This window comes from Mixophyes fleayi, chromosome 3 (genome assembly GCF_038048845.1).
Source record: "Mixophyes fleayi isolate aMixFle1 chromosome 3, aMixFle1.hap1, whole genome shotgun sequence".
Lineage (NCBI taxonomy): Eukaryota > Metazoa > Chordata > Amphibia > Anura > Limnodynastidae > Mixophyes > Mixophyes fleayi.
Window position 1 is genome coordinate 202,380,382 of NC_134404.1, and position 26,397 is coordinate 202,406,778.

Genomic DNA, 26,397 nt, shown 5'->3' on the forward strand with positions numbered 1-26,397 from the left:
CACCTTGTACTGTGCCATTGTTTGTCCCTGTACGGCGCTACGGATACTTTGTGGCGCCCTATAAATAAAAAATTAATAATAATAATAATAATATCCTCCAATCTTGCTGATCCCGGCCGCTCAGCCAACTATCTTAGTGGGACCCAGAGTACCATTCTCCCTACACCAAGGAGGCTCACCACTTTGGATCACGAGGGACTCAAGATAGAGTAAGGGTCCAACAAACATCCTCACTGGGATAGCAATGTCCAACAAGTATTTGTCTCCTGGTAGAGTTCGATAGCCCTCTCCCAGTCAGAGTTCCTTCCCCTTCAAAATATCCCGGCACACACACACACCTCCCCTCTCCTGGGTCCCGTGGTTGGGTGGTAATAGGATTACCGATTACCACTATTCCAACAAGTGTGATTCCTACATAAAAACCTCGATGGCAGAAGAAGACGGCTGAAAGAGAAGCAGACTTATAGACGACGAGGGAGATGTCCGATGGCACCGCAGGCTGACAGGCGCCGATTGTGACTGGAGACCTGTCCGGCACTGCAGTGTGACGAGGGAGCGACTTGCTTGAATGGTAATTTAAAGCGGCAATGTCCAGACCCGAAATTGTTAGTGTTAGCCTGCGGGGTCCAGATATTGCCGGACCCCGCAGAGCTTTTGGAGACCATAGTGAGGAAGTAGCCCATTTTTTGGTCAATGCAGCAAATGTGGAAATTATAGTATAGAATTCTTTGTTGAATTAGTATTTGACAAATCCCAAGATTTTTTATAGATTCGCTGACTGACTTCAGTTTCCAATTGTTTGTGCCTTTGTAGAATCCATATAAATACCATCCTTAGAAATAGCATAACCCAAAAAATGGCACTTCAAACATTCACACATTTATCCAGTTTTGCAGAGAGTCTATGTCATCTTTTTCAGGATTAGAATTCTATGTGTTCAAGATGTTCAGACAGAGAAAATGAAAAGTTCAGAATGTAATTGAAATATATAACAATACACATACGCATAAAAAGGAGAGCAAAGCCAACATAAAAATGAGAATACAAATAAGAATATATTTATAGCCTTTGCAGAGTGAATCACAGTGGAGCTGTGCAGGAGCTAGATGGGATGAGAAGATGGTAAAGATCAGTGCCAACTCTTACCCTACTACATGTACCTAGCGGATCTTACCCTAATCCAAGTGGTGTGCTGGGCTTGCAGGGCAGTCTCTGTCCATGTCCACTTTGATGCTCCCAGACACTGCTTCTGTCAAATCTTAGGTTCTTCATGGCCACCTTGACCTGCACTTGGAATTAACTCTTCATTGTATAGCATTCTTTTTGGGTCACAAACGTTCAGTGATCAGTATAATGCACCAACGCGTTTCATCTACTGGGGGGCTTTGTCAAGGATGGTTCTATTATAAAAAGGGGAGTTATTTAAAGCTTCTTCCTCATAATTTTTTTTGGCTGGTATTAAAAATTAATGTATGCAAAAAAGTGTTAAAAGTATTAAAAATTTAAAAATACATATAAAAATATATAAACAATTAGCTAAAAACAGAATACAGAATTAATAAAAATTATATATGACACCGAAAGTATTCTCAATGAATAGGTATAATAATGATAATGGAGGGACAATTATTATTTGAAATTTTTTAAAAATAGTTACATGCTGATGAATTGACCTAGGTCAAAATCTAAAGTAAGACCTCAGGTAACACCCAAAGAGAAGAGCTCCATTGCTCCATTGCTAATTGTAATTGCTGAAATATTAAAAATTCATTTAGCTTCCGCTTTCACAGTCATTTACACAATTGCCTCCTCTCCAATTCTTGGGAATCTGTTCTATTCTTACAAATTTCAGTTTTCTAAAATCTTGATAGTGTGTTATAAAAAAATGTTCAGGCACACTTTGAGTATTCAGGGATCTTTTGATGTTATACAAATGCTCAGCAATACGTAAAATTAACTTTCTTTTCGTCATACCTAGATACTGGAGTCCACAAGGAGACTCCAGCATATAGATAACCCCTTCAGAGTTACAGGTAATCCGTTTATGGATATTGAAGCTTCTACCACTTGGTATTTTTCTCCTTAATTTAGTAAAACAGCTTTCTTAGTAGTAGAAAAGGATATGTACGCTTAATATTGAGTATTATAGATTTCCAATAGATTCAGGGCCGCCATCAGGGGGGTACAGGGGGTACCCTTGTACCGGGCCTGGGCTCACCGGGGGGGCCGGCGGCAGGGCCACCAAGAGGGGTGTGGCGGGTACATTTTACCCGGGCCCAGCCATGCTCATTTTTTATTTTTTATTTTTTTACTTTTTTTTATTGCAATTTCTTTCTTTTCTTTCTTTTTCTTCCAGGGGGGCGGGGGGTGCAGTCCCGACTTGTTCCTTGTTGGGGGGAGCTGGTCAATAATTACATACACACGTGATCGCGGAGCCAGTGTCCCTTCTCCCTGCTCCTTTCACACTGACTGTCGGGCGTGACGTCATCAAGTCACGCTCGACATTCAGTGAGGAGCAACGCAGAGAGGACCAAGCAAAAAGAAAGAAGAGGAGACAGAAGAGAAGAAAAGAAAAGAAATAAGATAACAAAATGTAAGTAAACAAACAGAGAGGCAAGGAGAGGAAAGCAGAAAGGGACAGTGCTATAAAGAAGGGGGGAGAGAGGCAAAGTGTGAAAAAGAAGGGGGAAAAGAGATGTTGTAACACAACATGTTGTATTAGAGGTGAAGTACTGTTTATGTTCTTTAACATTTCACTATATAGAAGTTTAATCTGTCTTCATGGACTGCTATTGGCTTTTATTTTTCACTGTGACCATTAGAGATGGGCGGGTCCGGTTCCCCGAGAACCGAACCCACCCGAACTTTGGGTATCCGAGTACCAAGCTGAGTAGCTCGGTACTCTCACGCCCGCTCCGAATGCAAATTGAGGCCGAACGTCACCGTGACGTCGTCAGATCTCGGGACTCAGTTCTCGCGATACTTAAAGATTATAAATACACGCCTCGACAGCAATCCATCGCCATTTGACGGAGGGAGAGAGCAGGGTGTAGTCACAGGCTGATTAGAGCAGGGACAGAGAATCCAATATTCTTTTTCCAATTGTTGTAACAAAAATCGCTAGAGAAGAGAGGAGGATAGAGGTTTTTTTCTTTTCAATATTTGGCATTCCCCAGTGCTTTTGGGGGTGTCCCCCCTAATTGTGCATAAATATTTCTGGCTGTCAAAATTACTATCTGTCAGCAGTATCTACCAACTAATTTTTAGCACTCCCCAGTGCTTTTGGGGTGTCCCCCATAATTGTGCATAAATAATTCTGGCTGTCAAAAGTCATATTTGTCAGCAGTATCTTACCAAATAATTTTTACCACTACAAGTGCTTTGCGCTCAGAATGGATTCAAAGCAGTCCACATATGATCAGAATGAGCAACCAGGTTCTGTCACCAGTCCTGATGTTAGTGTTCCCAGTACGTCATCTGGGCAAGGCGATGTCAAACTACACAGTGTTTCAAAATCAGTCCAAAAAACCAAAACCCAAAAATTTTTTACTGTGTTGAAGCGAAAAACAAGTGTTACTGAGCAAAAGGTAAGTGCCAATAAAAAAAACCTGCCAACATGCCATTCTACACACTCAGTGGCAAAGAGAGAATGAGGCCTTCACCTTTGGTTATTAGTGGCAGATCCAAAAATGTTACCGAGCCTACAAGTGGTGCACAACTACTGTTACACGTCAAAGCTGAGCTGCAAGATAACAGTAAGGCATTAGAGGATAATGTTTGCTCTGAATCAGAAATGACACCAATCCCTTTGGAGAGTCCATCCAACAGTGGGATGTCTAATCGTGAGCATTCTGTTAGCGTACCCATAAAGAAGGGCCCTTTCAGCAGTTCTGCTGTTGTGTGCCTGAACAGCCCGAGTGTAGCCAGTGATACACCAAGTGAGGATGACACTTTGTCTTTAGAAGAGGACGTGGGGGAGATTTGGGTATCCGATGATGAGGATTCCAAAGGGAATGGCTAGTTGATTTTAGGGCAGAGCTGTCACGATTTTTGGGCAATTCTTTTACAGCACAACAAATATCAAAATGTTGAGCAGACTCACCTGCATCACCACTGGGTGTCTTGGGAAAGCAATTTCTTTTACAACAAGCAGTTGCCAGAGAAACTGAAGGAGAAGACGTCCCAACAAGATGTTGATAAGTCTGGGATCCTTGCAAAGAAAATTAAGTATTTAATCTACAATTAAAATATAGTTAGCACATTTACTTTGTTTTATTGCACACTATAATTTTTTGTAGCACCTTTTCAAAATGTATTATTAAGGCAATCACTTGACTCAAGCTAACCGTGTCTGCACTTTCTTCACAGGTAACTACTTCGCTGGACTAAAGTATATTCCCCTCAAATGCTAGTCTTTTTGCAGCTGCTGCATTCTCCTACATGCTGTTGCAGAAACCAGAAATTGACCCTAAATGTTTCTGGACACAAACAGCATCTCCTGCATGTCATTTTTAAAAAGTTCTGTAACACCAAGTTGATAGTGTGTGCAAAACAGGAAATTTGATGGAATTCAACCCCGCTGTAATGCTAGACCAATATTGGGTTCGTAATCAGAAATGACATATCCTCAGGAGAGTCCAAGCAGGATTAGCCATCTTTCAATGACATCCCTTAGTTTTTGGAACAGTTTGTCAGCTGTATGCCTCTTACTGAAGCTGCTGATACACAGAGTAGCCTACTTCTCAAAAATGTGACGTACCTGGGTATATGCTGCTGCTGTCCATGCTGGGTAAGGCGAATGACTAACCCAGTGGGCTTTCACAGTCATATAATCTTTAGTTTACCCAGTTCCGCTTGTACACATATCTGTGGTTAAGTGTACAGTGGGTAGATTGCCATTTTGTCGCCCAATAATTAAATTTTTAGGAACTTTCTGGTACAGGAGAGAATTAGCTTTTCTAGTAAAATGGTATAGTGATGACATTTGCTAACAGGGACAGAACACCTCAATTAAATGTCTTAAACCAATTGTATTAATAGTAGGGATGTGCACCGGCGACTTTTGGTGTCTCGTGTTTTGTGTTTTGGATTCGGATTTTCGCGATGTTTTGGGTTCGGATTTGTTTCGCAAAACACCTGCCGAAAGGTTTTGGTTCGGATTTAAGGTTTTGGATTCGGATTTTTTTTGAAAAAAGCATAAAAAGTTCAAAAATCAAGTTTTTGAGCTTATTTTTACTCCTGCGCTATTATTAACCTCAATAACATTCAATAACAAGCATTTCCACTAATTTACAGTGTATTCTGAACACCTCACAATATAGTTATTAGTCCAAAACGTTGCAACGAGGTATCTTTCTGGACTGCCTAGTGGAGTGGTCCCCACAATATAATAAGAAAACCATTAACTGGTCTTAATCGCACCAAAAAATATACCTGGACTGCGTAGAGGAGTGGGTCACCACAATATAAATTAAAAACCCTGAACTTGTATGATTCACACCAATAATGTACCTGACTGCGTAGAGGAGTGGGTCACCACAATATAAATTATAAAACACTGAACTTGAATGATTCGCACCAATAAATGTATCTGGACTGCGTAGAGGAGTGGGTCACCACAATATATATAATAAGAAAACCATCAACTGGTATGAATCGCACCAAATAATGTACCTGGACTGCGTAGAGGAGTGGGTCACCACAATATAAATTAAAAACCCTGAACTTGTATGATTCGCACCAATAATGTCCCTGGACTGCGTAGAGGAGTGGGTCACCACAATATATATAATAAGAAAACCATCAGCTGGTCTTAATCGCACCAAATAATGTACCTGGACTGCGTAGAGGAGTGGGTCACCACAATATAAATTAAAAACCCTGAACTTGTATGATTCGCACCAATAATGTACCTGGACTGCGTAGAGGAGTGGGTCACCACAATATAAATTAAAAACCCTGAACTTGTATGATTCGCACCAATAAATGTATCTGGACTGTGTAGAGTAGTGGTCACCACAATATAATTAAAAAACCCTCCACGGGTCTGAATTCCACCAAAAAAGTTTATGGACTGCGTAGTGTAGTGTTCCCCACAATATTATTTAAAAATTTTGCAGCAACAGTCAACGTTGTTTAATATCTGATACACCTCTATCTGGACTGCATAGTGGAGTGGCCCCGGTACCCAATTTGGTACCGGGGCCACAATACCTCCTCCAACCATGGTACAGAGCATTCATCATTGAGATCCCATCAAGTATGTTAAAGACAGACAGGGTCGAAGTGTTATTGGTTGACTTTGTAAACCAAAAAACTGTCCCTGTTGCACATAGTCGTGCAATGAAGATTGACTTTTTCATTTAAAGGCACCATCTTTCAAGTGTAGTGTTTGTAAGTCATATTATACTTTTGGTAAAATTTGTTTAATTTGTTCCTCTTTATGGTAACTACTAATAGAATTAAAGTATTAAATAGAAGCGGCAGTTCCTCTTTATCGGAATTAGTAATAGAATTAAAGTATTAAATAGAATTAAGGTATTAAATAGAGTGGTATAGAGTGGTAGTGTGGTATAGAGTGGTCCACACAATATAATAATAAAACCCTCAACTGGTCAGAATTCCACCAAACAAGTTTCTGGACTGCGTAGTGGGGTGGCCCCGGTACCCAATTTGATACCGGGGCCACAATAAAATAAATACACCCTCAACTGGTCAGAATTCCACCAAACAAGTATCTGGACTGCGTAGTGGGGTGGCCCCGGTACCCAATTTGATACCGGGGCCACAATAAAATAAATACACCCTCAACTGGTCAGAATTCCACCAAACAAGTATCTGGACTGCGTAGTGGGGTGGCCCCGGTACTAAATTTGATACCGGGGCCACAATACCTCCTCCAAGTTCCAAGTGTAGTGTTTATAACATCTTAACACTACACTAATTCTAGCACGTCAAAACCTCTTGTTTTAAATAATGACAGGGCATTTAACTTTTGAGTTAATTTATTGAATTTGTTGGCATTTTCTTTTACTTTTTGAACATGGCAAACGACTGTTGAATGGTCACATAATGCCAAAAAAATAGTTGCAAGATGGAATTGTCCTTGGGCCCTCCCACCCACCCTTATGTTGTTGAAATAGGACATGCACACTTTAACAAACCAATCATTTCAGCGACAGGGCCTACCAAACAACTGTGGCTGAAATGATTGGTTTGTTTGGGCCCCCACACCAAAAAAACAATTCATCTCTCCCTGTACAAACTAAACAGGCTCTACTGAGGAAAGATGTCATCCTCATCCTCAACCTCTGATTCCTCTCCCCCTACAGTGTGTACTTCCTCCTCCTCACACATTATCAATTCGTCCCCGCTGGACTCCACAACCACAGGTCCCTCTGTACTATCTGGAGGGCAGTGCTGTACTTCATTGAGGAATTGATTATTCATTTTTATAAACATCATTTTTTCAACGTTGTGAGGAAGCAACCTCCTTCGCCGCTCACTGACCAGGTTCCCCGCTGCACTAAAAACTCTTTCCGAGTACACACTGGAGGGGGGACAACTCAGTTAAAAAATAGAGCCAGTTTGTACAGGGGCTTCCAAACTGCCTTTTGGAGTTCTACCACGTCACTACCTCTAGTTAATTTAGATTGCAAGGCTTGTAAATATAAATACTTTGAAGATAAAAAAGCAGGCTGCACAGACTGTGGAGCTAGAAAGTGAAATTAAATGGACCACGTTACTTTGGTGGCTATCTATGCCCCCCCGCCCTACACTTGTAGTTGAATATAAATAAAGCAGCCTGCATAGACTGTAGAACTAGCAATTCAAATATACAAAGAAATGGACAAAGGCAGTTTGGTATCTGTCTGCATCAGATCCCCTCTCCACTAGGAGTAAAATAGAAAACTATTCAGCCGTTATATAATCTAGAATATAAATAGAAATTGAGAAAGGCAATTTGGTATCTGTCTGCATCATAATCATCAACATCCTCCTCAGCGCAAGCTACATCAATATCCTCCTCCCGGTGTACAACATTCACACCTTCATTAGCCAAATCTGTAACTGGACTGTGGACGATCCTTCCAGCATATGCAGAGGAAATGCTGGATGGAGTCACCTCTTCCCGTACAGTGATGGAAAGGTCAGGTTTCACAACCACCAACACCCTTGGACTCGCCTTGGGGATTTGTGATGTCATCTGTTTAGAAGGCAGAGTTCTTTGCTGTTTTGTTGTTGTTGCTGACAGCATAACTCTCTTAAATTTTTTGTAGGGGGGGGAGGAGGAGGGCTTAGATCCTTGGGTGAAGCTGGACCACTAGTCATGAACACGGGCCAGGGCCTAAGCCGTTCCTTGCCACTACGTGTCGTAAATGGCATATTGCCAACTTTACGTTTCTCCTCAGATGATTTTAAGTTTCTCTTTTTGCTATTTTTTGAGAACTTGGGCTTTTTGGATTTTACATGCCCTGTACTAGGAGATTGGGCATCGGGCTTGCCAGACGACGTTGATGGTTTTTCATCGTCTATGTCATGACTAGTGGCAGCAGCTTCAGCATTAGGAGGAAGTGGGTCTTGATCTTTCCCTACTTTATCCTCCAAATTTTGGTTTTCCATTATATGTAGCACAAGAGAGCGTACCCCTAAGCCACACACACTCGGCAAAGCCTTTAAAAATTATAGGAGAGTACCACTGGACTTATACTGCTGAATCAGTGAACTGTGTAATAGCAGTACCACTGGACTTATACTGCTGAATCAGTGAACTTTGTAATATATCAGTACCACTGGACTTATACTGCTGAATCAGTGAACTTTGTAATATCAGTACCACTGGACTTATACTGCTGAATCAGTGAACTTTGTAACAGCAGTACCACTGGACTTATACTGCTGAATCAGTGAACTTGGTAATATAATTTTGCAGTACCAATGGGCTTATACTGCAGGATTGGTTTTGCAAATTTTGTTGTAATTAATTTTTTTTCAAAAAAAAATTTTGTATTTTTTTTTATAACTTTTTTTTAATTTTTTAAACACTTGGGAATAATGGGGAAATAACTATGCCCTTAGAAGCACAGAGCACAGGACACAGGACCACTGGACCACTGGACTGAACAGGGCACAGCACAGGACCCAGCAGCACCACTGAACTCAAAATTGACAGAGCACAGCACACAGCACCACTGGACTGATACTGCAGAAGAACACAGCACAGCACAGCACAGAACAGCACAGCACAGCACAGAACTAAACAGCACAGCACAAAACTAAACAGCACAGCACGAGATCTACCAGGACAGAGGACCACCTAACACACCCTCCCTCTACCCTGATCAATGCCCGAGTGAAGATGGCGGCGACTAGCGGGGAATTTATAGGATCCGAGTATCGCGAGATCCGACAGCGGGATTATGACTAAGAGCCTCGGTTTCAAGTTTTCATTTGGCGCCAATACCCGGATCTGTCTCGGATCCGACTCGGATCGGAAAGGTTCGGGTGGGCTCGGATTCACAAAATCTGAGTGCGCTCATCTCTAATTAATAGTGGACATTGGACGCTGATCTAACACTAGCATAGTACCCAGGGCGTCTGTGATCCGCTTTGCGACTGGGTGATAGGTTTCATTCTTGCTTCCTCTTGCAGAGGATTGTTTAACTGCCAATTGTTGGTTCAGGGGATATTGATTATGAAGGTGTTGGGGGGGAAGATTGCAGATGCTGGGATGTAGATGAGAGAAGGGAGGTAGATTATGCTGGAATGCTTGTTGTTATTTTTTTTAACCGAAGTTTCTGATTTTCCCAACAGTTTTCCAAGAACTCTGTGAAAAATGACGAAACATGGATGAGGATCCCAGATGGTTAAGGTCCCTACCTCTACTGAGTGTGGCTTTAAAAATGCTACAAATGGATAGACAACTCTTGCCAGGATTTGTGTAAAAATAATTCCACACTTAAGAGGTGGATTTTTGGTCTTATGCCCAGGCATGACAATGGCCTTTTTGTTATCACTGGCAAGAACTGCAGCAATTTTTATTTTCAAGTGTATGAAAATCATATTGTGACATAGGAGGTGTTCAAAATTGAATAAAAAATGACTGGAAATTAGTGTTACTGAGGTTAATAATAATGTAGCTACAAAATAATACCTACATTATGTTATTTTAGCACCAATAAATGTAATTTTTTTAACAAATTGCAAAACAAAACCAAACAAAACCAAAACCAAAACACGCAAGGGCGGTTTTGCAAAACCAAAACCAAAACCAAAACACGACGGTAATCCAGATCCAAAACCGAATCCAAAACCAAAACACGGTGGTCAGTGACCATCTCTAGTTACCATGTTGTCTCAAAGTGGAGGTCATTTAGCTATATGAGGTAGGTGTTAGGTATTTCAGATGACTATTCATTGATTGACAGCATGTGGAATGCATAAGGAAGGTTTAATCAATCTTTCCCAAAATTATGTTGTTGTTTTCAAAAAAGATGTAGCCCCATCTATTATTTTTAAATCTCCACCCCTGTTCACCAACTCTCCTAATCTTTGTACTCTGGCTTTGAACTCATCTCCCCTCTCTGGGAAAGTGTGTATGCCATTTTATTGAATGCCTGCTGGACATCAAGCTTGGTACAGTACAAGAGGGCAAATGATCTTAAATGGGTTTGGTGGGGATGCTTGCCCGACAACTACAACCATTTGCTGTCAGCACACACATATATATATATGTGTGTGTGCATATATATATATATATATATATATATATATATAATCACTTTTTACACACACACACACAATTTATATATATATATATATATATATATATATATATATATATATATATATATATATATATATATATATTTATTGTGCCTGAGATAATATTCATTTATATCTCCCTGCTCTGAATCTATTGAACTGAGGATGGCATATTTTTATATACAGGCAGTACTGTAAATTGATGTATATATAAATACAGTAACATTGCTGCTGTGCCGCTAGTCTCAAAAATATTCTAAGATACGAAACTCTCAAATTTCAGATCTGTTTGATAAAGGTCAACATAATGGTACTGTGTGTTTAAGTTGCCAATTTGGAGAATGAACGTTATAACATTACAAGTTTACAATTGATCATCCAGTTTTGGTTAGGAAAACATTTTTAAACTAATCCTTTAGATCAGTGCACTGATCAGAATCTAATAGAGTCTCACTAGCTGTGCATACATGAGACTTATGATTATACATGTTTTAGTAATTTTATTCATGTTTTAGTTTAAATGAATTGTTTTTGTATGTTGATACATGAACTCAATTGTACATGATTAGTGGTATCTTTATTCCCAGTGCGGTTATTTTTCTTTAAGAAATAATATACAATATGTGTTCTCCAGATTTCTTTTATATGCAATATAGCAACCAGGAAGTATATTATGATGGTGTGGGAGTGATTTTTTACTTATTAGTGCTTGTTATAGTACACCCCCGAACCTGATTTGCTGCTTAGCGTTGGTCAGGATCTCACATAATTCAGGCAGTCAAATTTTGGGTCTTATCCCTATTAATTTATATGGTATGGATCAATAATGTCAATGGCAAAGCCAATGCTCAATTGCCCAGTTTAAACCCATGAAACACTTGCAATTAAAAGCATTCATTGTAAAGCTCTGCTTTGTAGGGTGTAGGGTGATAGTCATAGTCAAGCTTAATTTAGATCCCGACAGGCAATAGGCTTTTTCTTCTATTTGTTTTTAACATTTCAACTTGCTAATAAACCTGTGTGACTGTTGCCATATCTGGCTCTACACCAGGAGACAGCAATTCCTCTACCTGACAACATTACAATGTATATATTATTTTATTTAGGGATTGCAGTAAATGAAGGTGGCTGCCTTGTTCTCCCAACTACATTTTAGATAAGTTTTCCTATTTAGGGACAGAGACAAATCTAAAGTTATGGACATTTGTTTAGGTCAATTAATTGTGCTACAGGACACATATCCTTTGAATGTTGTGGGTGTGTGGATTTTTAGCAAACTGTATAAATTCTGTTTTTAATCTCCTTGAACAGCTGAGGAATGAATTCCCCTGAATTCTATTTATTTTTAAGTGACTTGCATAGATCTATGGTGACTGCACAGCTGTATAAAACACTGTTTCCCAGTAGACTACGCACCTCACCAAGTCACCATCCTTAACTATGTCAATAAGACTTACAGTATTTTTCCCCTGCTCATGGTATGCTTCATTGTTAACAACAATGTTTTAAATGCCTACACTTAAAGATCATTCTTAATCCTACAGATTTCTATTAGCCTCAAGTTGCACTTCAAGTAAGTGCACTACTATTCAGAAAATCACCCACGCTGCATCAATAGCTAAATTGAGATTATTTTTATAAGAACTGATTAACTCTGACAGAATATATTCAGATAAACTTCATGTTATCTGGAAGATATAACATTGCTCAGAAACTCTTTCTCCTATATGATACATGGTATGTGTTTCTTTATAAATTACTCAGCACAGTTGATTAATGCATACATGGTTTGAAATAATTTTTCATGTATCTGAGTTGTGGTTAGTTGCTTAGCACTGAATGGCATCAATATGTACATGTGTGTTTTTACATGGATGTTTAAAACACAGAGGTCCTGATTCATTAAGGAACGGAAATGCCGATATGTGCCACATTTGCTTAAAATTGCACTGCGCATGCCCAGAAATGGACTTTATGCCAATGAACGCAAGTACATCCAATGAATCTTCAAATGCAAAGGACAATTCCAACAGCCTACAATTTCATGGCCGGGACGGGGGAGGGAAGGAGGGTATATATGTTGGCAATGTACAGTAAGGGGGTACCAAGCTTGAGCGCAAGCAGCAGCATCTGATTCAAGCTTGCTTGGGGCATCTCTTGGGAATATGTTTTTCTGTTGTATCACTTGTACCAGCTACAGGTCATGTGTAAGTACCAATTAATAGTGATGACAGTTATGTATGCATGCTAAAACATGTGTTTGCAATCAAGAGCAATGTTAAAATTCATGGGGAAAAAGGTAAAAAAAAAGTTTTTTCTCTTTTTAAAGGTTTTTCATTAATGACTATATTATTAACAGGTGACAATAATTGAAGACATTTTATCTGTCTGTTCTCCTGGGATTTTATACTCCACATATGTATTGTACATATCTTGCAGTTTGTTGTGTCTGTTTCAATACGGCAAGTGAATAAGTAGAGCGTAATTACATCAGTATTCAGCAAGAGACGCTTCTTCAAATCCACTTCTAGTTGAATACAACAGGCATATGCCCGACTTAGGTGAGTTTTTTAAAAATGCACAATATGTTTGTTTTGCAAGCCATAATGAATCAAGCCTAAAATATTGTCTGATCATCATATTTGACAGCTAAGTAAAAGATGGCATGTGATTAGTTCTATTCATGTGCTGCTTGTCCAGAGAAGACATACCAAGTAGGCATCCCTTTCAAATTTCTGATGCCTACTAGCTGTCAAGGGCAATGTGTCCACAGTCCAGGGAAGTTCATGAAAACCTAGAAACACACTTTTCAGTGTTGGGGTTGTTGCCTCTAGTAGCTGGTGAGCATACTTTTTTTTATCCTCTATAACATCCCATACTGAAAAGGATAAAATATACTACACTAACGAGTTTCTTTCTTAATTATAATAATCAAATCAGGCTGGCTTGCACATAGTGGCAGTTAGAGACTTTCTCTGTAGACATGCTGCTTTTATCTTATTTATTTAATTATCAATTTATTAATGGCTTTGGTCTTGCTTTTGAAGGCTATTTTAACTTTAAAATGCATTTTTTGAAGCTGTTCCAGCTATTGCATCATATCCTGTGCATAACAGTGTTAATAAGAGATACTGAAATGCTTTTTTTACTGAGTGATGATGCTAATCATCACTTATTCAAAGCTCTTTGCAGCTCTAGATAGCACTTTTTGACAGTTCTGTTTTTAGTAAATGATACCACTTTTTATTGCTAAACTTGTGATGCATGTGTTTTTATTTATGTATTTTTATAGAAATCCCTAAACTGAGATAACTGGGAACTCCACAGGTCGTGATATATTAATTCTGGTCTCTGTGTGTACTGGTCAGTTCTCCAAGGCTTGACATCCTCTGTAAATGTATGCAGCAATCCTTGCATTTCTGCACAGGAAGTTGACTGGATGGGTGCCAAACATGGAAAACCCACAGATATTTTTTTTAGGGAGATGTTGGCTGACGTTTTACCTGCCTACACCCTTCGATAGAATACCACCTTAAAAGATGTCTATGTCATATACTGTAAATTTTCCACATGGATCTTCATGATCGCCGCTTGATAAACATACCCCGTAGTCTGTAAACTTACTTTGGCACATATAAGTATCTGCATTGGTTTACAAAATTTTCATATATACATGGAGGGCCTGAGTCATTACTGCACATATCTGCTGTTTTTTCTGCGCACGCCCAGAACCGGGACATACAGCTGGAAAGTCCTTCAGTGGTGTGCTGAAGACTGTTCTGCGGGCGTTCCTCAAGCAATTCATCCATCTGCCAATCAATGAGATGTTCTTTGTGCCAGTAAAACGTCAGTTTTCCACCATAGCTGGCTTTCCGCATGTCATAGGGGCAATAGACGGAACACATGTAGCTCTGGTCCCGTCGAGAGGGAATGCTTTGATTTATTTGAATCAGAAGCATTTCCACTCAATAAATTTTCAGGCTATATGTGATGCCTCTCTCCAATACACATGACTCCTTTGCCCTCAGGCAATCAGGGATGTGGCAAGGATTGCAACAGAGGCAAAGCGGTGCAAGGACAAATGGCGACGAGTGACTATTAGGTACTATTTCCATTTTACAAATTATTTATAAATAAGCGTCCTGTGTCAGAAAGCCCTTGCTATATGATAGGCTTTAAACTGGGAGCCAGACCATAATTTGTTAATATGTACACCATTGCCAATATATAGCATGTAACAATGGCAAATTTTATGGGGTTGGTTTTTTTCTTTAGGATACTTGCAGATCGGTGGTAGTCCTTAATTCGGCTTTAAGAATGCCGACAAGATTGTGAGCAACGTCAAAATTGTGATTACTATAAGGCGAACAAGCAGTAAATACAGACTTACCATATAACAGACATCCATAATTCTCCCAACGCTTAATCATCAACATCATCATCATTTATTTATATAGCGCCAACATATTCCGTAGCGCTTTACAATTGGGGACAAACATAGTAAACTAATAAACAAACTGGGTAAAACGGACAAAAAGGTGAGAAGGCCCTGCTCGCAAGCTTACAATCTATGGGACAATGGGAGTTTGACACATGAGGTTAAGTCTACATTTTGCATTTCGGCCCAGCCAGACTGCAAAGGTCAAAGTGACTCATAAGCTAAATGATCCTGTCACACAACAATGTTGGTCAAGGGGTAATTGTTTTGTGTGAAATTGTGTAACGAGTGGTAATAGGGTAATGTAGTGTGGTTAAGAGGGTGGTTGAGGAATATTATAAGCTTGTCTGAAGAGGTGGGTTTTCAGAGAACACTTGAAAGTTTGCAGACCAGAGGTGAGTCTTATTGTGTGAGGGAGAGAATTTCATAGAGTGGGTGCCGCCCGAAAAAAGTCCTGTAACCGGGAATGGGAGGATGTTGTGAGTGTGGATGAGAGACGCAGATCTAGTGCAGAACGGAGATGGCGAGTTGGGAGATATTTTGAGACAGGAGAGGAGATGTATGTTGGTGCAGCTTTGTTGATGGCCCTGTAAGTTAGTAAAAGTATTTTATATTGGATTCGGTAGAAAACAGGCAACCAGTGTAGAGACATACAGAGTGATTCAACAGAGCAATAACGGTTTGCAAGGAAAATCAATCTTCCCGCAGCGTGCAAAAAAGATTGTAGGGGTTTGAGTCTGTTTTCGGGAAGACCAGTAAGGAGGGAATTGCAATAGACAATGCGGGAGATGATAAGTGCATGAATTAAGGTTTTTGCAGTGTCTTGCGTGAGATATGTGCAAATTCTGGAAATGTTTTTTAGATGTATGTAGCATGATTTAGATATAGAGTCAATGTGGGGAACAAAGGATAGGTGTGAGTCAAGGATTACATCTAGGCAGCGAGCTTGTGGGGTGGGATTTCTGGTCATGTTATCAACAGAGATAGAAATGTCAGGTATGCTCTTGTTGGTGGGTGGGAATATTATTAACTCTGTTTTAGAAAAATTAAGTTTGAGTTAGCGAGAGGACATCCAAGATGAAATGGCAAAGACAGTCAGTTACACGGGACAACACAGATGTCGAGAGATCAGGAGAGGATGGATACATTTTGGTATCATCCGCATAGAGATGATACTGAAATCTAAAGGAACTTATTAGATTTCCAAGAGAAGCGGTATAGATAGAGAACAACAGAGGACCTAGCACTGAGACTTGCGGTACTCCAACTGATAAAGGAAGCGGAGCAGAGCCCCAGAGAAATTAACAGTGAAAGAGCGATTAGAAAGATAGGATGAGAACCAGGATAGAACAGTGTCTTGAAGACCTAGGGATTGCAGCGTTTGTATGAGAAGAGAGTGGTCAACGGTGTCAAATGCAGCCAAGAGATCCAGGAAAATTAGGAGAGAGTACTGGCGTTTAGTTTTAGCAGTGATCAGATCGTTGACAACCTTAGTCAATGCAGTCTCTGTGGAGTGTTGAGAGCGAAAGCCAGACTGAAGAGGATCCAACAGGTTGTTTGCGGAAAGGAAGCGTGTGAGGCAAGTGTAGGCAAGTCTTTCTAGAAGCTTGGAGGGGCACGGGAGCTGAGAGATGGGTCGGTAATTTGAGAGAGAGTTTGGGTCAGAATCTTGTTTTTTTTTAATAGGACTAATCACTGCGTGCTTGTATAGTGATGGAAAGATGCCAGTAGAGAGCGAGAGATTACAGATTTTAGTTAGAGGTGAAATGAGCACAGGAGACAGGGATCTACCAATTTGCAAGGGAATAGGATCAAGAGGACAGGAGGTAGAGTAGGAAGATAAGAAGAGAGTAGAAATCTCCTCTTCATTTGTGGGGTCAAATGAAGAGAGGGTGTCAGAGGGTAGTGGTAAGGAATTGAGGTGATTGATTGTCAAGGAAGAGGATACCATTTCTAGTCTGATTTTATTAATCTTGTCCTTGAAGTAGGAAGCAAGATCCTGGGCACTGATAGTAGACGGAGAGTTTGGGGTGGGAGGATTGAGAAGAGATTTAAATGTGTTAAAAAGGCGTTTGGGGTAAGAAGCCTGAGCATAGATAAGAGATTGGAAATATGTTTGTTTTGCAGTGTCCAGAGCATTTCGATAGGAGCGTGTCTGATTGCATGAGCCATGTTTCTGTTATTGCCAGAAGGTTGAGGTTTTTTGAGAGGAAGAGGTCATGTATGGAGGTAAGTTTGTTACAAACAGAGCGTGCATTCCAAAGGGCACATTTAAAGGACTTTGGTAGAGAGGGGAGACAGGTGATGTGTTTGAGGTTTGCTATAGAGTGGTAGTGTTCTGATGTATGTGTGTGCGAGGAGTGTGGGGGACCTTGATTTGGTGATATATTACCGGCTATTAGAAGCAAAGAGAGAGAAAGATAGGTAAGGGGATTGTAAGATGTGTGAATTTTTATTTTCTGGCGACAGCTGGAGGTTGTACTTGTTAGAGATAATAAATAGGACAACAGTTCATGGGTGTTAACTAGAGGTGAGTGGAGTAATGCAGGTGCAATGTGGACAAATGTTTGTGTCATGATCTTCCTGCAGCATATTGCTTTGCCTGGCAGCTCCTGCCTCCTGGACTATCAGACTTTATCACTTGTGTTCATTTTATGTGTTAGCAGCAGTACATCTGATCACCAGAGGTGCTGCTATTGTGCCTGTTGTGCTCCTAGTTCCTTAGGAGTTAACACTGCTTCACTCATTATCTCATGCACCTGGCTGTGTTCCATTTATACCTGTCTCTCCCAGCATTCAGTGCTGGTTATTGTTGTCCCATCCTGTTGTTCCTTTCCTCTACTGTGCTTTTGGTTTCATGCTGCCTGGATCTCTCCATATAACAACTTACCTTCATAGGAACCTACACAGTGGGAAGAGATGCAAGGGGTGATGACATCATCACCACACACACCTGGCTGCTGGGGAGGTTGGGAGTTTCCGGGTCTGGACTATAAAAGCCAGACCTGGGACTCCCCGCTCTCTCTCTGCTGCCTATCTTCCCCTGGACAACAAGCATACATTACACTACAGGAAAAGGATAGGAATACACTTCACTACAGAAAATATACACTACACTACAGAAAAGAATAGGAATATACTACACCATAGAAAAGAGACTCTACACTTCAGAAAAGGAAAAGAAATACACAACACTACAGCTCTATACTACAGACAAAGAATTAGATTACAGACAAAGAATTGGATTCAGGATACAGGGATTTTATAAGTATCATTGATAATAATATTTATATAAAATTATATGTTTTTGTAATGTTGATTTAACTATTTATAAACATATAACTGTGTAGCTATTGTTTGATATCTTGGATAGTTAAATCAATATTATAAATATTAATTGTTAAAAATACACATGTAAAGAAACTAGTGCAAGGATATTGTAAGGTTAAATAGTATAGGGTGTTATGTGCGTATTGTCGCTAACCAATAACGATTGTCGAACCTCGATTTGTGTTTCCAAAGCACAAAGATTTATTCGCAATAAGTAGAATAAATATGCTCAAGCGAAGTAATAGTAAATACAGCCGTTACTTATCGCAGGCGCTCTGGATCCAGTGCAGTCATTCAATCCTGAAGTCTGGGGACAAGATGTCTGCATGCTGAATCACAAGCTGCTGCTTATATACACAATCAAATACAGTAATACAATGAAGATGGTATAGCTTGCATCTATTGGTCCAGGTCTCAGGAATGTCCAAGGGGTTGTCAATCATTGGCTGGTTCATCCTAAGGAATCCAAAGGAGGGGATCATCTCTGCAGGGGGTATGCTCTGCTCTTCCCGCCAAGATTCCTTAGTCTTAAGTAGTTCATAATTCCCTATCATTCATTACTTGTGTATGCACTCTGCGATTCCCTCGCAGAGTGAACCAAACAGTAGGATATGTAACAAGGTTCATTATGATACCACTTATGATGTTATTCCTTCAACCCGTTCCGTGTATTTCACTAATATGCATGTAACTCTGATATAACATATAAATACTACTATATTTCGACATAACTGACTATGTGTTGCAACTACCATTAATGTGTACTATTTTATAAGTATGCGTGTTTGTGCGAATGTATGGTAAAAGACCAATTACTGTTGCTGCTACGTGTAGTGGATGCGTACGCCCTATCACGCCGTAGCGTGCCCTTGTACGTCGTAGCGTACCGTACGCATCTTTTCAGACAAAGACAACCAAGTTTGCTAGACTTTAATTGACATGACTTTATCCAATTTGCTGACTTCGACAAGGGAATAAAGGTGGTGAACCTAGGGTTAATTTTTTATTGATATACTACGCTATGTTGAACAATGTTATGATATATGTGTGAACTGTAAAAGCAAGGTTTTCTGTGTTAACAGTAAAATACTTAAATTTGAACACATACATACATATGTTGTGAGTATTGGTTATTTATAACGCATATATATTATGAAGTAGCGCTGAGTTACAGTAGTTATTGGATTCTGTAAGGCTTAATTGTTGTTTAGTGTGGTTAAAAGACTGAATAAGGAAACTTTATTTAAGGAAAAATGCAAAAAAGTGTGAGTTTATAATGAGTGTATCTGAGAACAGAATATGAAGATAGCGTGCGCAATTAAGGCCGCAAGTTCTTTTACAAGGGGTAATATCAATTTATGTACTTTAAAAATTAATTTTGTCCCTGGTGCACTAGAGGTGCAAAGATGGCCAGGGTGCCATTAAGTGTCTGGGCATGGTGGTACTTGTGGTACTACAAGCACAAAAATAACCATGGCTACCAGGGCATGCAGCCGCTTTGGGATTCACAAGTGTCAATGTGTTCTGCCACCCAGAGTCTGCTGGTGCCTATAGTTCAACAAAGTAACATGTGAAAATAAAACACATAAAAGCACAATGGTAAACAGATTTAAATTTAAAATAAAAACAACACTACATGACCCTCATCTTCCATCTTTATTGCACACCTGCATGAAGTGTATTTCATCTAGCTTTCCTGTATTCTTTGCTAAATAACAGATAATAAAAAAACTAGCCCCTAAGATCTTCCTATTGCTTATGTTCCTATTATTAACAGGTTTCCCATTAAAATGCATAGTGTACGCTACCGTACGGAGATCCAAGAAGTATCTAGCGGGCACATGCCTTACGAAGACGGGAGGAGTGGCATGGTACACCAAAGTTTACGTGACGTAAATGCTGTTAGTGCCGAAGTCATTAAGCAACGTGTGTAACCATTTGTGCCTTGTTGACTTCAGGAGTACGCAGAGCCGATTTATGTACGTTTTACACAAAACGCAGGTTGTGCTCCGTATGCATGTTTTAATGACTCAGGCCCAGAGAGTTTAAAGTACCGAATTCTAAGGAGGAGTCCTGTTAACCCTGTAACTTACCACTGAAAGCAAAATTGTATTCATGTATGGAACTTCTCTGACAAGTTTTTAACTCCTAGATAAATCAAATGGTATGTTTAAAATATACAAGAAATAAAACAGGAAAAAATAAAAACGCAGCAAAATTAATAATATAGATTTGATTACTTAAATATACAAGCACAGTTACTTGAATCTAAATGTATTCAACATGAATTTATGTAATAAACATTGTATAAACATTTCTAAAGAGACATTTCTTTTCTCCAACAAAACATACATTATCAGGGAGGATTTGTCAGGGGGGGTTCCTCCGCCCCCGGAAAAAAAATAAAATTCTAGAGACCTGCCACGCATGCACGGCAGCGCCGTTTCGGCTGCACTGTAGTATACAGCAGCCGCGGCGCTGTCAAAGAAGCGTCCGCGGCGGTGCTGTATACAATACAGCACCGCCGCGGACGCTTCTTAGACAGCGCCGCGGCTGCTGTATACTACAGTGCCGACATGTAGGGCACTTTTTAGCGGAGGGGGGGGGGGGGTTCTGGAGACCCAGAAACCCCCCCCTGCGTGCGCCACTGATTATACACTTTTAAGAATAGAAATTTACAGTACATTCTCTAATGCTGAATTACCGGTACACGACTACAATTTACAAAGATGCTTTGTAGTAGAGCTACTGTAATGATATGCTTTGCACTATGACTACACTCTAAATTCATGGTGCCAGAGTGGTGCCACTCTAAGGGATAGATTTGCCACTCATTGTATTTTGAGGCCCAAACTGCAGTATTTATTATCCTGCAGTTTGGAGGCTGAAAGCTCAAACCGCACCCAATGTGTTACTGATTGCAAACCCCTAATACACATGCAGTTTAGACCAAAACCTTTTTTTAAAACAGATAAGAAACATCCGGTTTTACCCTTTAACATCTGCAAACACCCAGTACTCGAAGGTTCTGAAAAATTGTTTGGACCCCTGCAGCTAGAAAGGCCCAGTCAAATGCTGAGTATCACTGGACCTCTCCTGGTACCCCTGGCTAGAGGGTGCAAGGGTAATTAACTACTTATGCCACCAGTAGTAGTGAAAACAAATAAGTAGCAGTGTCCCTGGTATAATAAAATAACTAGTAGGGCCTTATTAAACATAATAAATTTGATGTACCCTTGGTTGTAATATAGTACATTAGTTGTGCCCTCTTTTGCAAGATAATTACATCATTGTTCTCCCTTTTTGACATAATATATTAGTTATGCCACTTGTTGTAAAATAATAAATTAGTTGTGAGTTATTAATGAAAAATAAAAATTATTTAGCCCATTGTTTTTTTTAAAAAAAGAGATGTGATACAAGGTCCTCTCCTGATGGTACAGGTGCCCTTCTCAACTTAGCAAAATGCACCCGGATGTCTCTAGGTCATGTTGGAGATGTGGTTCTGGACCAGGAACCACCTTCCACATATGGTGGTCCTGCCCTGTGATAGCGACATTTTGGAGTAAGGTGAAAACTGTTACAGAGAAGATTTTAGGCACCTCAGCCCCAGATAGATCAGCCTTCTGGTTATTCAGTATCTCAAATATGCCAATCTCTCCATACAAAAAATCCTTACTTCGGCATCTATGTAATGCCACCTTAGCAGTTGTCCCAGTCCACTGGCGGTCTCCTGTGCCCCCTGATATACAGGAGTGGTTTAGACAGATTGACCTTTATTGGCTTATAGAGGACATATACTTCTCCAGCCAAGAAAAGATCACTGAATATGCTGCATTATGGCTACGATAGCTTGAATTTAAAGAATCCACGTCTTACTGCTCTCTTATCGACTCGGTTAACTATTCTCAGTTGAGATCTGAATGTTGATAGATGCGTATGCGAGAGGTCACGTTACATGTAAACCCTGTGGACACTACCTATTTTACCTGGGCTTTATACACCTGTAGGAGTTACCCCGTCCCCTATCCACTCTTACCTCCCATCTCTTTAACTTATCTTCATCTTCTTTTATGTCTATGTCATTACATCTTTATATAATTGTTCTGTATTGTATATTCGTAAAAAACTAAGTTATTTTACTGTGGCTTAGATTATGAATCTTACTGTGACTCTAAGTTTGAAACATGCCTTACTTGTTACATGTACTTCATGTTTGTTTTAATTTTGAAGATTTAATAAAAAACAAATTGCCCAAAAAAAAAAATGCCTCCATAATTAACTCCCCTCTTTCAAATGAGGGTATCCCTAAATGTTTAGTTGCTAGGATTGGGGAGATAAGGCATTTTTAGTGCCTTCCCCATTCCTTCCATTAAAGATTTTTTTCTGTAGTGCAGTGGCCTAGTTCCGCTCTCTCAGTGACATTATCACACACCAGCAAGATGGCATCATCAATCTGTGCATACTCCCATTTTCCACCAGCAGTAAATGCTATTGGGTGTAGGCAGCCAATCAGGAGTGGTCTCTTACACCTCTCAGCTATTCACAGATAGCCTATCCTGTAGATCAGATATGGTCAGTTGTGATGCTGCACTAGTGTGGGGAGTAGAGGTAAAAGTAGGATAAGCTGTAATAAAGAGAAAGGTTTTCTGAAAGAGCTCTTAAATATTTGAAGGCTGTCATAGAGTCCAATTGAGTGTAATAAGGAATTCCATAAGTGGATAGCAGCGCGGTATAACTCTTGAAGGTTAATGTTTGAGGTGATTACCAGATGCCTGGTGAGGCACATATCAGCAGTAGTTCTAAGAAGGTGAGAAGGAGTGCATTGTGGGTTCTTATATCCCCACACGGTGCTCCAGTCAGACTGTGCGTTGAGCAGGCTCTGCAAAGAACCCCAACCTGTCCAGTTGCTTTCAAGCGATAAAGCATTTTATACTCCTACAGATCCATGATTTCATCTGCAACATGTAATGAAATAGGGCATATTTACACAAAAACAGGTAGGAATAACTACATTAGAGGTGGTACATTTTGAAACTGTTGCAAATGACTCTCGATATACTGAAGTTGTGTAAAGAGCTATGTAAAAAGTAGAGATGTTCACTGACCCCCGTGTTTTGGTTTTGGATCTGAATTTATTTTCTGTTTTGGTTTTAGTTTTGGCAAAACCGCCCTCGCGTGGTTTGGTTTTGGTATTGCATCCAGATTTTTTTATAAAATCACGATTTGTTTTTGCTAAAATCACATAATTTGGCTCTTTTTTTTATCCCTACATTATTATTAACCTCAACAACATTAATTTCCAATCATTTCCAGTCAATTTTTGTCAAGAACACTGCTACCCCTCCTGTTTCTGTATGAGCAATGGCACTAAGCAATGGCACTGGAGACTGGAGAGTGACAAGAACACTGCTGCCCCTAATTCTCTGTGAGAAATGGCACTGAGCAATATCACTGGAGACTGGAGAGTGACAAGAACACTGCTACCCCTGTTTCTGTGTGAGCAATGGTGCTGGATCTCCTGGGGAGGAAGGTACTTATGGAATCCAAAACCCACAAGATCCGACAACGCAACAATGACGTTTTGCCTCGATTCAGATCCGAGAAAGTGTGAAAGAAACGAGCCGGCTTGCGAGCCTACTCAGATCCCCTAAGTTCAGGTGGGCTTGGTTTTCAGAAAACTGAGCCTGAGCATCTCTAGTAAAAAGGAAGGGCAATCTACCCCAGGCATATGAAATAATAATAAATACCAATAATAATTTATAATAATAAATACCTAAGATGGAACCACAAGACTACATTATCACCTTTATTATTAACCATGTGACATCGCCCAGAGAGTTAGCTGCAATTTTACCTATCTATAGTTACAAACATTTACTAGAGATGAGCGGTTTGGATTCAGAGGAATCCGAAACATTTGAGATTTCTGGGTCCTTGCGCCAAAATCGGATCTGAAAACTAGGCAGACGTAATTTTTGGGAAAATGTTGGATCTCGTGAGTTTTGGCTTAATATCTTCTATATATAGTCCCCCTCGTGTTCTTATCTGCCATTTCATAGCAGACAGTGTGTAGGGAGGATGTCAGCTGCAGTGCTCTGCTGTGAAAGTCGCATTTAAAGTAGATTACAGTGTTAGACGGGTGCAAGGGAAAGAGGAAAGAATAGTATAGATTTGATTGATTATAATTTATTTTAATGCAGTTTAGTTTTCCAGAGATCAGTGAGGTAGAATACTTTGCAGATCAATGTTTTCATATATATTACTATATGAAAATATAACTAGTATTTAGTGGAAGAAAGCAGTTTGCATTTGCTGTATAACTATTAGCAACAGAATCCTTTTAAAATGTTAAGTTTTTCTAGTGAAAGTAATCTTGTGTGGGGCACTGACATCTGTATTAAGTGGGGAAAAACTCAGTGTTTGTGTGTGAGAGTCAGGAGCAGAACCCCTCCAAAAAACTACATTCTAAACTATATCGTATTTTTCAATACTTATGGAGTTGTTAAGGGTCATTCAGTGACATCTATTTTAAGTGGGGGGAAAAAAAGGGTGTTTTCATGTGAGGGTTTTTTCTGGGCATTTTTGACATTCAGCGACCACATGTAGAACACTGCAGCGGCTGCAAAAATATGTAACTTGCCACCAACTGAAGCAAGCCCATTAAATTAATTAAACAAAAAAAGAAACTGTAGCGTAGGGAGTGTATGGTTTAGGAGATAAAATGTTGAAACACTATGGACACACTAAATTTGGAATGTTAGACAGCATGCATCATGGAGAGTGAAGAGGCAGAGTTCACTAGATAGACAGTGACATCTGAAGATATTTAGACAGGTAGATAGATAACCAATTTTAAAGTGTTACCTAATTTGCTGGCGCTATATAAATAAATGTGGATGATGATAGACAAAGTTGACCTGCATCTATACTAAAAAATTCAAAGAGTAGTACTATCGACTTCTTGATTGAGCATTCATCTGTAGCCAAGAGTGGAACTTTCAAATACCTTGTTTTACTTATAAGTGGTTGTTTTTGCTATGAGTAAGGTACAGTAAATCTCTGCTGTAATGCTTTCCTTGGGAATTAAACAAGGGGAATCTGATACATTTGCCAGCTACTATCTTTATCTACATCCAGTTACTATGTATATCTACATACTAATGGCCATTTTGAGTTTAAAATGTTAATCTTGATTTGTCCTTTTGGCTAAGCTTATGTAGTACGCTTGGTTTAGGATGCCCTGAATGGGCGAGTCTCCTTGGTTTGATGCCAGAAGGCGGTGGTGTTTAGAGCCCAAGGTGCCTCTGCCTCCAGGGGACAGGGCCCGTAGGCTACCTGAAAATGCAGTGGTGGTGGAACTAGAACTCAAACCTTGCACTACCCCACGATAAAGGGGACTGCCTCAGGCTTGTGGCAGAGGTGGTACTGAAAACCCATGTATATAAATATAGAATGTACATAAAAATAGAATGTATAAATAATATATATATGTTATATTAGTGAAGTGTAAGAAATATGTAAAATAGGCAGTTCATATAGGCAGGCCATAGTTGGCCTCCCCACACAAATAAATATGTATAACTGACATTGATGCATATTTGCTTGCAAAACATCTGTCTTGACAAGACAATGCAACTAAAAGTTCACAATATGAGAAATTAAAAGGACAGAATTTGGCACTGGCAAAGAATACAAGTATAGATTGCGATATAATGGCTGACGATTTACGCTACATAATGGAGCTAGAAAACCCTATTGACTGGTTAATTATTATATTAATTGAATTGGAAAAAGCAAATGCAATGATGGCAAAGTTACAAAATCCTTCATTAAGACAGCTCGCTGAAGACTTTGACCAAAAT